Below are 12,223 nucleotides of genomic sequence, written 5' to 3'. Positions count from 1 at the left end.
CTATTTACTGTCATTGAATCCAACCCTACCTTGCGACCCTTTATACGTATCAGCACCAAAAGCGGTCAAAGTGAAATGAAAAATGAAAATGAAATGAAAAAATATTTATTTAAGATAAGTAGGTACAATAAACTTATTAAGTAACCTATATTTACCGACTTATTCACTAATTTACTATGTAAGAAACTTATCTTAACATGCTATGCAAACTCGGTATCGGTGGTCCCCGCACTAGGCAAGCCTGTATTGCGGAGGCCAGTACTCGGTGTGGTAGAGATAGGGTAAGGTCGGTTGACACAACAGTCAAGTGAAAGAAAAAAAAAATAGTGTTTTGGAAAACATGTAGGAGAAAAACAAAAATTATAAAACAAATAGAAATAATTTATTATATTATTATTCTTTTTATTTATCTTTCATCTTAGGCTAGGTTTTTATAATATGGATATAAAAGTAAAATACAAAAACACTTACAAAACATTACAAAAAAATATATAAACACATTATAAAAAACCTAACCTAGGGTACCGCCGGCAGCGGGGCAAGGCCCAAGCTACCGGTGGTCAGGGCCGCAGAGAGAGGAACCGGCGGACTATCCGCGCCGTGTCCAAGATCACCGCCTTCTGCATCTGACCCTTGATCCAACCACCCAGCGAGAGTCTCTCTAGGTGTTGGTCGAGACTCTTCGCAATGAGACCGTTCGCTGACACGACTATAGGAACAATGATCGTCGAGTCAACATTCCACATGGCGGTTATCTCGTGAGACAGGTCTAGGTACTTGCTGGACTTGTCCTTCTCGGCCTTCACGAGATTCTCATCATGGGGGATGGTGACGTCGACGAGCACAGCCCGGCGCTGCGTTCGATCTATCAGCACGATGTCAGGCTTATTGGCTACAATAGTCCTGTCAGTGATGATAGACCGATCCCAATAGAGCGTGGCACGACCATTCTCGAGAACTGGCACAGGTAAATACTTGTAGTACGGTACTTCGCGGTCCACAAGGCCATATAGAAGAGCAAGCTGCTGGTGAATAATCCTGGCTACGAGATTATGTCTGTGCAAGTACTCGCCGTTAGCAAGATGAGAACAACCGGAAATGATATGCCTGAGTGACTCTCCGGGACGGCGGCATGCCCGACAAATGTCGACCGTACCGTCCTTCAGGATATATTTCCGATAGTTGTTCGTCATCATAACTTCGTCCGCAATTGCACAGGCAAAACCCTCGGTTTCTCCGAAGAGGTCCCCGAATCGTAACCAGTTCACCGACGCGAGCAGGTCTACATCGGGTCCCGTGAGGGCCTTGTAGAACCGCCCGTGTAGCTGCTTATCCTTCCATACCGCCCTGCGGTCCGCAGTACTTTGTACCACAGGTTTGTGCCAGTTCTCGTTTGCCAAGGAGAGCGGCGTGAGTTTCCTGTCTACTGCCACCACGTCACAATGTATCCCACACTCGTTGTTAAGGAAATAATTCCTGAGATTGCACACCTCGCGGTTGTGGAGATCTTTGGCGTTTAGGAAGCCTCGGCCTCCACACTTCCGTGGGATGTACAATCTCATAACTGACGAGCGTGGGTGTAACATACGGTGTGTGGTGAGCAGTAGCCGGACCCTCCGATCCAGGGCATCCAGCTCGGTCTGAGTCCACCTTAGTATGCCAAAGGAGTATATGAGTAGGGGCATTACCCAGGCGTTGAAGGCGCGCACTTTGTTGCCTCCTGACAAAAGACTGTTAAGGACTTTTGTGAGCCGACTGAAAAAGCGCTCCTTCACCGTCCGTCTAATACCCTCATCCTCAATACCCAACGACTGTGACATACCAAGGTATTTATAGGTTTCTGATTCAGAGATAGATCTAAAAGACATAGTCTCAGAAAGTTGTAAATTTGTTGAATTTACAACCTTCCCCCGCTGTACATGCATAACCGCACACTTATCGACACCAAACTCCATTCTGATGGCGGTACTGAAAACTTCTGTGGTTTTCAGTAGCACCATCAAGTCTTGGTTATTTGGCGCAAATAGTTTGAGGTCATCCATGTACAGAAGGTGAGAAATGACTTCACCCTCTCTCCGAAGCCGGCAACCTAACCCTGAATCCTTCAGCAGGGTGCTGAGGGGATTCAGAGCTAGGCAGAACCACAGGGGACTCAGACTGTCACCCTGAAATATTCCTCGCTCGATCCTTATAAAGTCCTGCGGGCCAGGGCGGTCATCCCCACCACCTGGTTGACGAAGAACTGTGATCCACTGCCTCATACATGCGCTTAGGAAAGATATTAAAGCTGCATCAAGTTTATACAGCTACAATACCCTTCTCAGCCATGAGTGAGGCACCGAATTATAGGCCTTCTTATAGTCAATCCAGGCAGCCGAGAGGGCCCCCCTGTTCCGCCGAACTTGTTGACATATGGTCATGTCTATGAGGAGGAGCTCTTTAGTACCACGGGACCCAACCCTACATCCATTTTGAGCGGAGGCCAAAATATTGTTTGCGACAATATGCGCGTTGATTTTTGCTCTCAAAATGGATGTAAGGAGCTTGTAGAGTGTAGGCAAGCACGTGATGGGTCTGTAGTTCTTCGCTTCCGTGGTACTACCGGACTTGTAGAGCAGGAAGGTGACACCAGTTGTTAAGGAAGGTGGGAGAGAACCAAGCTCGAGGGCTAGTTATATTATTATTATTATTAATTAAATGTGGGCTACGAAATACTTACGGCAAAATACTAAACATGTTACTATTAACTTTTAACTACAAACAAAAGGTTAAAGAAGCATAGGGGAATTAAAATTAAAGTAGATAATTAATAACCAAGTTCCAATTTAGTAAAATTACTTTAGTAACTCCTCCGTTTCGTCGTACGACAATCCGGTCAGCCAGTTTTTCAAAAGCCGTTTCGCCTCATAAACTGAGCTGCCCTTAATTTGACACTTTTTCACGACTCTGTAAATAAAACTTGAGATATATGGGTCAAAACGACTAGCAAAAACGCTCTATACTTCTGGCGTTTGTGTACGATACACTCTTTTTTGGAGCATAAGTGCATAGTCATTAGAAGTCAATAAAGATTTGTGTTTTCGTAGTACTATTTTAAAAATAAAAAGTTGACGCACTGTGAGTACCTTAGCATCATTATATAGACATACTGTTGGGTATCTGAATAGTCTCTTTAGCATTGTTTTGAGCACTGCGCGTTGTGCCCTTTCGACATCGATAAGCACAGTCTTTGCAGCACTACCCCAACAAGTGTTGCAGTATGTTAAGATGGACTGACACAACGCGTAATAAACAGTTTTAAGTGTTAGAATATTAGCTGCATTTCGGAGAAGTCGCATAATGTAACAGATTTTCCTTACTCGCCCAGATAAGGCGGAGATGTGATTTTTAAAGTTAAGGTTGCTGTCGATTAACACTCCTAAGTATTTCAGGCAGGCTGTTCTAGATATGGAGCACAAGAGCAATTAACACAATGATTTCTGCAGGTGTGTACTTTTAAGTCTTGTTCGGTGGGTGGTGAGGAAGAAAGAGTTTTGTAAAAGCATAGGTATTTAGTTTTGTCAGTGTTGAGAGTTAAGAGGTTTTTTTGCATCCAGTCGGCGACCTGTGCCATTCCCAATTCTGCGTTCGTGAAGGCGTCTGTCCAGGTAGGTCCACAGAAGATAATTGCAGTGTCGTCAGCGTAACACAAAACTTCCGCGTTTGTTAGGGGAAGCTTATGCAGATCATTCATATACAGTATGAAAAGGGTGGGCCCGAGAATACTACCTTGTGGTACTCCGAAGCGTACATCTTGGTAACTGCTGGATTCTTGGCCTATCTGTATTCTCTGTTTTCTACCCGTCAAGTAGCTCCTGAACCACTCCAGTGGTAAGCCTCTGATACCGTACTTGAATAACTGGTTGAGTAGTAATGGCACGGACACAGTATCGAAGGTCTTTGCCAGGGCAAGAAATACTCCAACGCAACCCTCTTTTTTATCTAGACATTTCGCCACGGACATGGTAAGCAACCTGACAGCGTCTTCTGTTGACTTTCCCTTTCTGAACCCCAACTGACGGGCAGAAAGAAGATTGTGAGATTCAAGGTGACTAAGCGCTTGTTGACGATTTTCTCAAGTATTTTTGAGAATGCACACAGGGGCGAGATAGGTCGGTAGTTCTCGGGATTGTCTCTTTTGCCACATTAAAATATAGGGCACACAGACGCTATCTTCCACTCATCAGGAAATTGTCCTGTTGATAGACTTAGGTTGCAAATTGATGTGAAAGGCTCAATTATGGTATCCTTGATGGTTTTAATTAATTTATTATTTAAACCATCTATTCCAGGTGCTTTATCGTTGTCAAGTTGCATTATTAAGGTCTCAACTTCACTGGGATCAGTTGGGGTCATGAAAAAGGACTGAGGTACTGGCGTGAGCGACGGGTTATTTTCAGTTGCAAGTTTCTTCAGATATGTTCATTTTCGTTAGGATGTTGTCGGCAAGTCTTTGACCTACATTTGAAAAATATAAATTACATGTCTCTAAGGATTCTTTATGACTAGCCGTACCTGGTATTGATAGCAGCTCGGTCGGATGTGCCTTTGTAGAAGAGAGGTGACAGATGTTGCGCACAGCTTTCCAGAGCTTTTTTGGATTTCCTTGACTGTCTCGCAGTTCTTTCTCTTCGTGCTGATGAAGTGGTCAAACCCACATTTATAATCTTAGAAGGGATCCTAAATCGATCTCGTGGGAAAACATATAAGGGGTACACTACATAATTCCGAAAAATGTTAGGCCGAATTTCAGAATGCCAAATTTTATTATTCCGATTTTTAAATGCTCGACCTATCAAAATTCCGACTGTCGTAATTACAAATGGTAAAAATCACGAAGATTCATATTTCCGAAAAGCCGAATTTTGTAAATTCCGAACCACATAATTCCGATTATAACAATTCCGATGGTGACAAACACCGAATTTAACAATTACGATTTTTGTAAACACGAATTCCGAATTGCCATTATTACGAAATTTTAAATTCCGAACCACACAATTCCGATTATAACAATTCCGACAGTTAAAAACGCCGAATTTAACATTTACGATTTTTGAAATCACGAATTCCGAATTGCCATTATTCCGAATGAGGGCTATCACTTTTTTGCTCACCAGTTGGCGCCTCTGTTGATGGTGGTCTTCTTCTTCTTTTAAAATTATGGCTTCAGCCCAGTGGGACTATTTCGCCAGTATCAAGGTATTGAGAGGTTTACAAACGACAAAAATTGTACGGTTGTACAAGACAGTGTACGGTGATTTGTTAGCTCTTGTAAATCGATAGCTAGACTTTACAAGAAGCACGTGGACTACCGGCCGTTGACTCCAAGATGGTGGTTAAACGCGCTTCAAAATTAATTCTCCATTCACTGCACACTACCACATTAGTTTACTGTATAATAAGCTATCGATATTACACTTTAAACAATATTAATAAGCAAAAAACAAAGTAATTAATCACGATGCTAACTATCAAGATGGCGCTCGAACCGGAAGTCCGATGGTGGTCCAAAAGACTAAAGAACAGCTGTCAGTCATTGATGTGACATTTGACATTTCGAACTATGGAAAAGACCACCATCTACACTAGCGCCCCTAGCGGCGAATTCATATTTCATACGCGTTAGCCCTCATTGACGTTATTCCTATTTTAAATATCCCAAGTTTTAAATTAGAATCACATATTTTTGAGCCATTTGTCTGGATCGATATTTTTGCCTTCGACTGTACTACAAAATATATATTTGAATTAAAAAGAAAATGACGTGAAAAAAAATCCACATCATTTTGTCACACCCATTTTCTGTAGGCAGGTCCCTTCTGTGAGGGGTTGCAGTTCAAACCTAAACCTACTTCTCTAAAAAGAATTCTTTCTTTTCTGGCAACAGTTCGTTTTCTTGGGGTCGCAGTTCTAACCTAACCTTATCGACTTCTGGCAACATTTAGTTTTTCGGGGGTCGCAGTTGTAACCAAACCTAACCCACTTCTGGCAACAGTTCGTTTACTTGGGGGTCACAGTTCTAACTTAAATTAACCCACTTCTGGCAAGAATTCGTTTACTTTGGGGTCGCAGTTATAACCTTTTTTTTTCGTCAGAAAATGCTTTTACGCATACCCTACCTAACCTATCCCACTTTTCTAACCTAACCTAACCCACTTTTCTGGCGACAGTTCGTTTTCTTGAGGGTAGCAGTTCTAACCTAACCCACTTTTCTGGCAACAGTTCGTTATCTTGAGGGTCGCAGTTCTGCCAAATTTATTTATGCCGAATTTTTATGCCAAAAATATTTTATGCCGAATTTAACGTGATGTGGCACGACAGGCACCCGTAATAATTAATAAAACGCGAGTCTTCATTTCAATATCACGAATTTCATTTTTCACCTCAGCAGCTCGAACAAGCCTACTTTCGTCACTCCCTGGAGTGAGGAAAGTGCGACTTTCCTCACTCCAGAGAGTGAAACAATGTAGCTTTTTAATTTAGTGAAGGCCATGAACTTCATACTTTTATTACATTTTTTTTTATGGTATGGTACGGTACGGTCCGGTCCGGTCCGGTCCGGTCCGGTCTCGTATCGTATCTTATCGTATCGTACATATTATAATACTTTTTTTTTCTGTTTATTCTGTGTAATTCGAAATACATACCTTTAATATGTTCTCACTACTGAGGTGAAAAATTATGTGTGCAACACGAGAGCAAAGTTATTTTACATCTCGTGTTTTTGAGTCCCTCGCTACGCTCAAGATTCTACCTTAGAATCACTCGCTTCGCTCGTGATTCAATTATAGAATCTTTCGCTTTCTCGGGACTGAAAATAAACACTCGCAAGAAAAACCAACTTTCCTCTCTTGTTGCACAAATAACTATTTCCGACCTTACAAAAGACCGAATTACTGAAACGTGTCTTTATTTGAATATCACGAATTTCATTTTTCCGACCTTACAAAAGAGCGAATTTCTGAATTCCGAATTATTTTATTTCCGATCGGACAATGGTTTTTCGGAAAAGTGTTAAAACGGAACTTTAAGCTTTCGGTCAAATGACAATCAGATTTTAAATTTTCGGAAATAGCACATTCGTGATTTTCTTCCATCGTTATTAAAAATCGTTATTTTGATATTTCAGACTTATCATAAATCGGGATTATGAAAATCGTGCTTATAAAATTCGGAAAAACATATAACATATTCGGAATATCTGGGTGTTCCCAGATATGGGTAGCTAGAGTGAGACCAAGATAAGTCTGCAGCGATTTTTAAGCCCAGACTGTGCAAGTGTTATTTAAAACGTGAATCTTCTATGAAATTATGACGTATAAATACGTCTTGATCGTACGTTGCACAGTCTGTGCTGTCAAAATCGTTGCTGAGTTTAATCTTGGTCTACTAACTCTACTGCGCTCTATTGATTGAACGGCTGGTCACAGCACCCCGGTCATGTCAGGGTTAAACAATAAATAAAAGTCCCGAGTTTAATACTGTTGTAATATTCACATTCAAAACACACAAATAAATAAACATTTGTAACAAATCATTTTCATGTTTGAACACTGTAAGCTCCATCAATTACAACGTAGAAGCAAAATCTAAACAATTATTGTGCATGTCATAATTATTAAAATTCTCAATTTTTCGGCAACAAGAGATGCCTCTCATACATAAAAATAAATAAAGTGTACATATGAAATTAATTGCTATGTTATTGTTATTTATGAAGTACCTTACCTATTGTTATGTTATTGTACTTTTTTCGCGGGATGTCTCGGAGCTACCTTGCTATTACAATTATAACCTTCTAGTGTAGACATTAAAATCGCAATTTGAACGGTTTTTATTCTTAAGAGGGAAGTATACGACGTACGTAAGAAAAAATGTTTTTCCACTTTTAAATATTCTCCATGATTTTTTAATATGTTATTAACACAATGAAAAACTAGGTTATGATTTTTTAAAGCAAAACCTATATATATAGACCTAGAATATATAGTTGGTCAAACCAAGTAAAGTTGTGTTCAGTAGGTATATTTGAAAAATTTTACACCTCGCCCGCTAAGTAACTTCTGGTGCTGACTGTACCTTGTCTCCGTACAACACATAAATAAATAAAAATATTTTTTAAGAAATAAAAAACCGATTTCAATGGGGGATGCCGCTGAAAGTTTACTTATTGTTGATGGTGCACTCTTAGATTCCAGACAATGAAATGAAAAAGACAGCATCTTTTGCCTAATTATCCTAATCCATGTCTTGCCTAATTGCCTAATTATTATAATATTGCCTAATAATGTAGAAAAGGAGGTAAAACCACCCACTTTTCTAGTAGCATTTCGTTTTTGTAAGGGTCGCAGTTCTAATCTAACCTAACCTACTTTTCTGATAGCATTTCGTTTCTGTTAGGGGGTCACAGTTCTAACCTAACCCTCTTTTCTAGTAGCATTTCCGGGTCCGGATATGGGTCCGGATCCGAGTCCAGGTCCGTGTCCAGAGTTCGGTCCGGGTCCGGATCCGAGTTGGGGTCCATGTCCAGACCCGGATCCGGGTCCAAGTTTGGGTCTGGGTCCAGAAGGAAGAGAACAAATCGCCAAACATGAACTATGTGTCATTGAAGAGTTCCATTCTGATCATCATCAGCAGTTCCACTTCATCAAATGTCACTTTTTTAAATGTGTGCTTGATTTGTTGATGAAAATACTAAAATCACTATATGTATGCCTTTAACATTTGAGGAGTTCCCTCGATTCCTCATGGATCCCATCATCAGAAATGCGTTTTGACAAAAACGGGACCAATCTGTATATATATACTTACAATCAAAAAAAAGAATTTTCAAAATCGGTCCAGAAATGACGGAGTTATGGAGTAACAAACATAAAAAAAAAAAAAACAACGATAACCTCCTTTTGAAATCTTGAAGTCGGTCACATAAGGCAAATATATATTTTTAATACAGTTGCTTAAAAAGTGTTACTTTACGTATGTAGCTGTTTAGCGTACGGAAAGTTGGTTTACGCGAACTAGTGCTTTTTACTTTTCCAATTTTTTTTTCATTTATACTTGTTCCAGTTCATGACTACTTATTGATGAGTGTTAATATTAGTTTCCTTTAAACGTCGTAATCAACATAAAAACCTACTATGTAAGAATACGAGAAATATACATAATCATATATTTTATTACTTACCTCTTCATCATTATAACACGTTTTTTATAAATATTGAATATTGAAAAACCGTTCTTAATAAGTTGTCTAAATGGAACGGAATAGCTATGGAAGGTAGAGGTAGAAATAAGAGGCGTTTTAGGGTTCCGTAGCCAAATGGCAAAAAACGGAACCCTTATAGATTCGTCATGTCTGTCTGTCCGTCCGTATGTCACAGCTACTTTTTTCCGAAACTATAATAATAATAATAATAATAAAATACTTTATTGTGCACTACAAAGAAAAATACATGTTACAAACAATGACAGGACATAAGTGAGTAGGTAACAACAGGCGGACTTATCGCTAAAAAGCGATCTCTTCCAGACAACAAGACTATAAGAGTTATACTGTTGAAACTTGGCAAGTAGATGAATTCTGTGAACCGCATTAAGATTTTCACACAAAATTAGTAAAAAACGAATAAATTTTGGGGGTTCCCCATACTTAGAACTGGAACTCAAAAAACATTTTTACAGTACATATGGTGCTACTTTCTCGCACTAGTGCGTCAAATAGCACTTTTCGTGCATATGTCGACAGTTTAAAGGGCCATATGTACTGTAAAACGTTGTACGATACACGTGCGAATAGGTAATTCGAAACTCGTATCGATTTAAAACACTCCCTGCGGTCGTGTTTTAATTTATCGGCACTCGTTTCGAGTTTCCTCTTTTCCGCACTTGTATCGTAAATAACTATTTCATCATACCCATACGTGTGGGGTATCTATGGATAGGTCTTCAAAAATGATATTGAGGTTTCTAAAATAATTTCTTTCTAAACTGAATAGTTTGCGCGAGAGACACTTCCAACGTGGTAAAATGTGTCCCCCCCCCCTGTAATTTCTAAAATAAGAGAATGATAAAACTAAAAAAAATATATGATGTACTAACATGCAAACTTCCATCAAAAATTGGTTTGAACGAGATCTAGTAAGTAGTTTTTTTAATACGTCATAAATCGTAAACCGCAATTTACCTTTTCACCTCAGCAGCTCGAACAAGCCTACTTTCGTCACTCCCTCGAGTGAGGAAAGTGCGACTTTCCTCACTCCAGGGAGTGAAACAATGTAGCTTTTTAATTTAGTGAAGGCCATGAACTTCATACTTTTATTACATTTTTTTATGGTATGGTACGGTACGGTACGGTACAGTCCGGTCCGGTCCGGTCCCGTCCCGTCCCGTATCGTATATATTATAATACTTTTTTTTCTGTTTATTCTGTGTAATTCGAAATACATTTAACCTTTAATATGTTCTATACTGAGGTGAAAAATTATGTGTGCAACACGAGAGGAAAGTTGGTTTTTCTTGCGAGTGTTTATTTTGAGTCCCGAGAAAGCGAAAGATTCTATAATTGAATCACGAGCGAAGCGAGTGATTCTAAGGTAGAATCTTGAGCGTAGCGAGGGACTCAAAAACACGAAATAACTATTCACTCACGTTTCATATAAAAAATACATTGTTTAAATTGTGTAATGTACGGAGCCCTCGGTGCGCGAGTCCGACTCGCACTTGGCAGGTTTTTTCTTACTGCAAGCATGTTTCAAGTTTCCAAAGGCAACATTCGATATTGTTTTTATTCCTTACTTGTTGTTTTTCTTATTTTTCGCAACTGTATTAAAAAACGTCGTTCGATACACGTGCGGAAATGTCATTCTTTACTCGTACTCGTGAAGTAATGACATACTTTACTTTTCGCACTAGCATCGAAATGTACTAGTGTCGTTGTCGAGTAAAATGTGCCACTATGTTGCTGTCGATTTTTAATTGTCTCTATCCTGGGTGCCTTAGGGCCACTTGCACCATTCACTAACCCGGGGTGGAGTAATGCATTTAGGCATTCCGCCCATCCGGGGAACTAGGACGGATATGTCGGACTCGTGGCCAAGGGGCCAAATACCGACTAAACCCTCCACGGTATGCCCGTCTCGCAGCAATGGTGGCGGTGAACACCGCCTGCTGCCGATAGCCGAAGCTGTCCCCTCCTTGGACCCGAAGGCCCTGGAGCCGAAGCTCCCCCTCTCGAAGGTAGTGTGCAGGGCGACACCACACACTGGTCCCTCATGACAACCTCCACACCGGGAGGAAATGGAAAAAACAACCGGTTAAACCTGGAGTTACCATGGTTACCAGTACAATTTGACACTGGGTTAACGGTTTAACCGGTTAACCCCGGGTTAGTGGGATGGTGCAAGTGGCGCTTAACAACAATTAATAATGTAGTATATTTCATCCGAAAATAACACATTTTTATTGGTGCTATTAAGTAGCAACAATACTTATAATGGCATCAATAGAAACGGCAAAATAGTAAACAAGTATGACACTTGAAACATTAAAAGTACGTGATGTGATTAGGATTACGCAGAAAGAAAGTTAAAATGTTTTGTTTACATGTTCACCAATTTCTATTGAACCATATGGTATATCCTCCAATACATTGACTTTTCGGAGGCTTATCTCTCTGAAATTCATGCATCTAGGCCATCTAGGGAGACCAGCTCAATAACAATTTTACATAACCTTTGTATGGTCTCCAAGGTCCGATAATTTCAAAATCAAGTTCAGAATGTTCGGACACATACCTACATTCGTCGACTAGAGATCGAGCAGATAAAATAAACAAAATAAATAAATAAGCATAAGCTAGTACCTACCTTATAAAGGGCTAAGAACTTGTTACACTTTCCTACATTTTGTACCTGACGAGAGGGACGCCGCAATACGTGAGACGTCAATGAAGTAATAGTGTCATCAATCAACGCCATGTCAAAAATTGCACGTAAACAAACCTGACCAAAACCACCACCTGATATGAAGTCGTGGCGTGTGGCATGTACTGACTTTATATCAAGTCAATGGCGGCGAAAAGGGTAAACGGACCCTTTAACCGATAAATCAGATACATGTTATTCGTTGGTCAAACGCTTCAAAATAACCAGTTATTCAGTAGAAAAAATCGGCCATAGTAGAT

The sequence above is a fragment of the Cydia strobilella genome, chromosome 4 (genome assembly GCF_947568885.1).
Source record: "Cydia strobilella chromosome 4, ilCydStro3.1, whole genome shotgun sequence".
Lineage (NCBI taxonomy): Eukaryota > Metazoa > Arthropoda > Insecta > Lepidoptera > Tortricidae > Cydia > Cydia strobilella.
Note: the sequence above shows the minus strand (reverse complement) of the source record.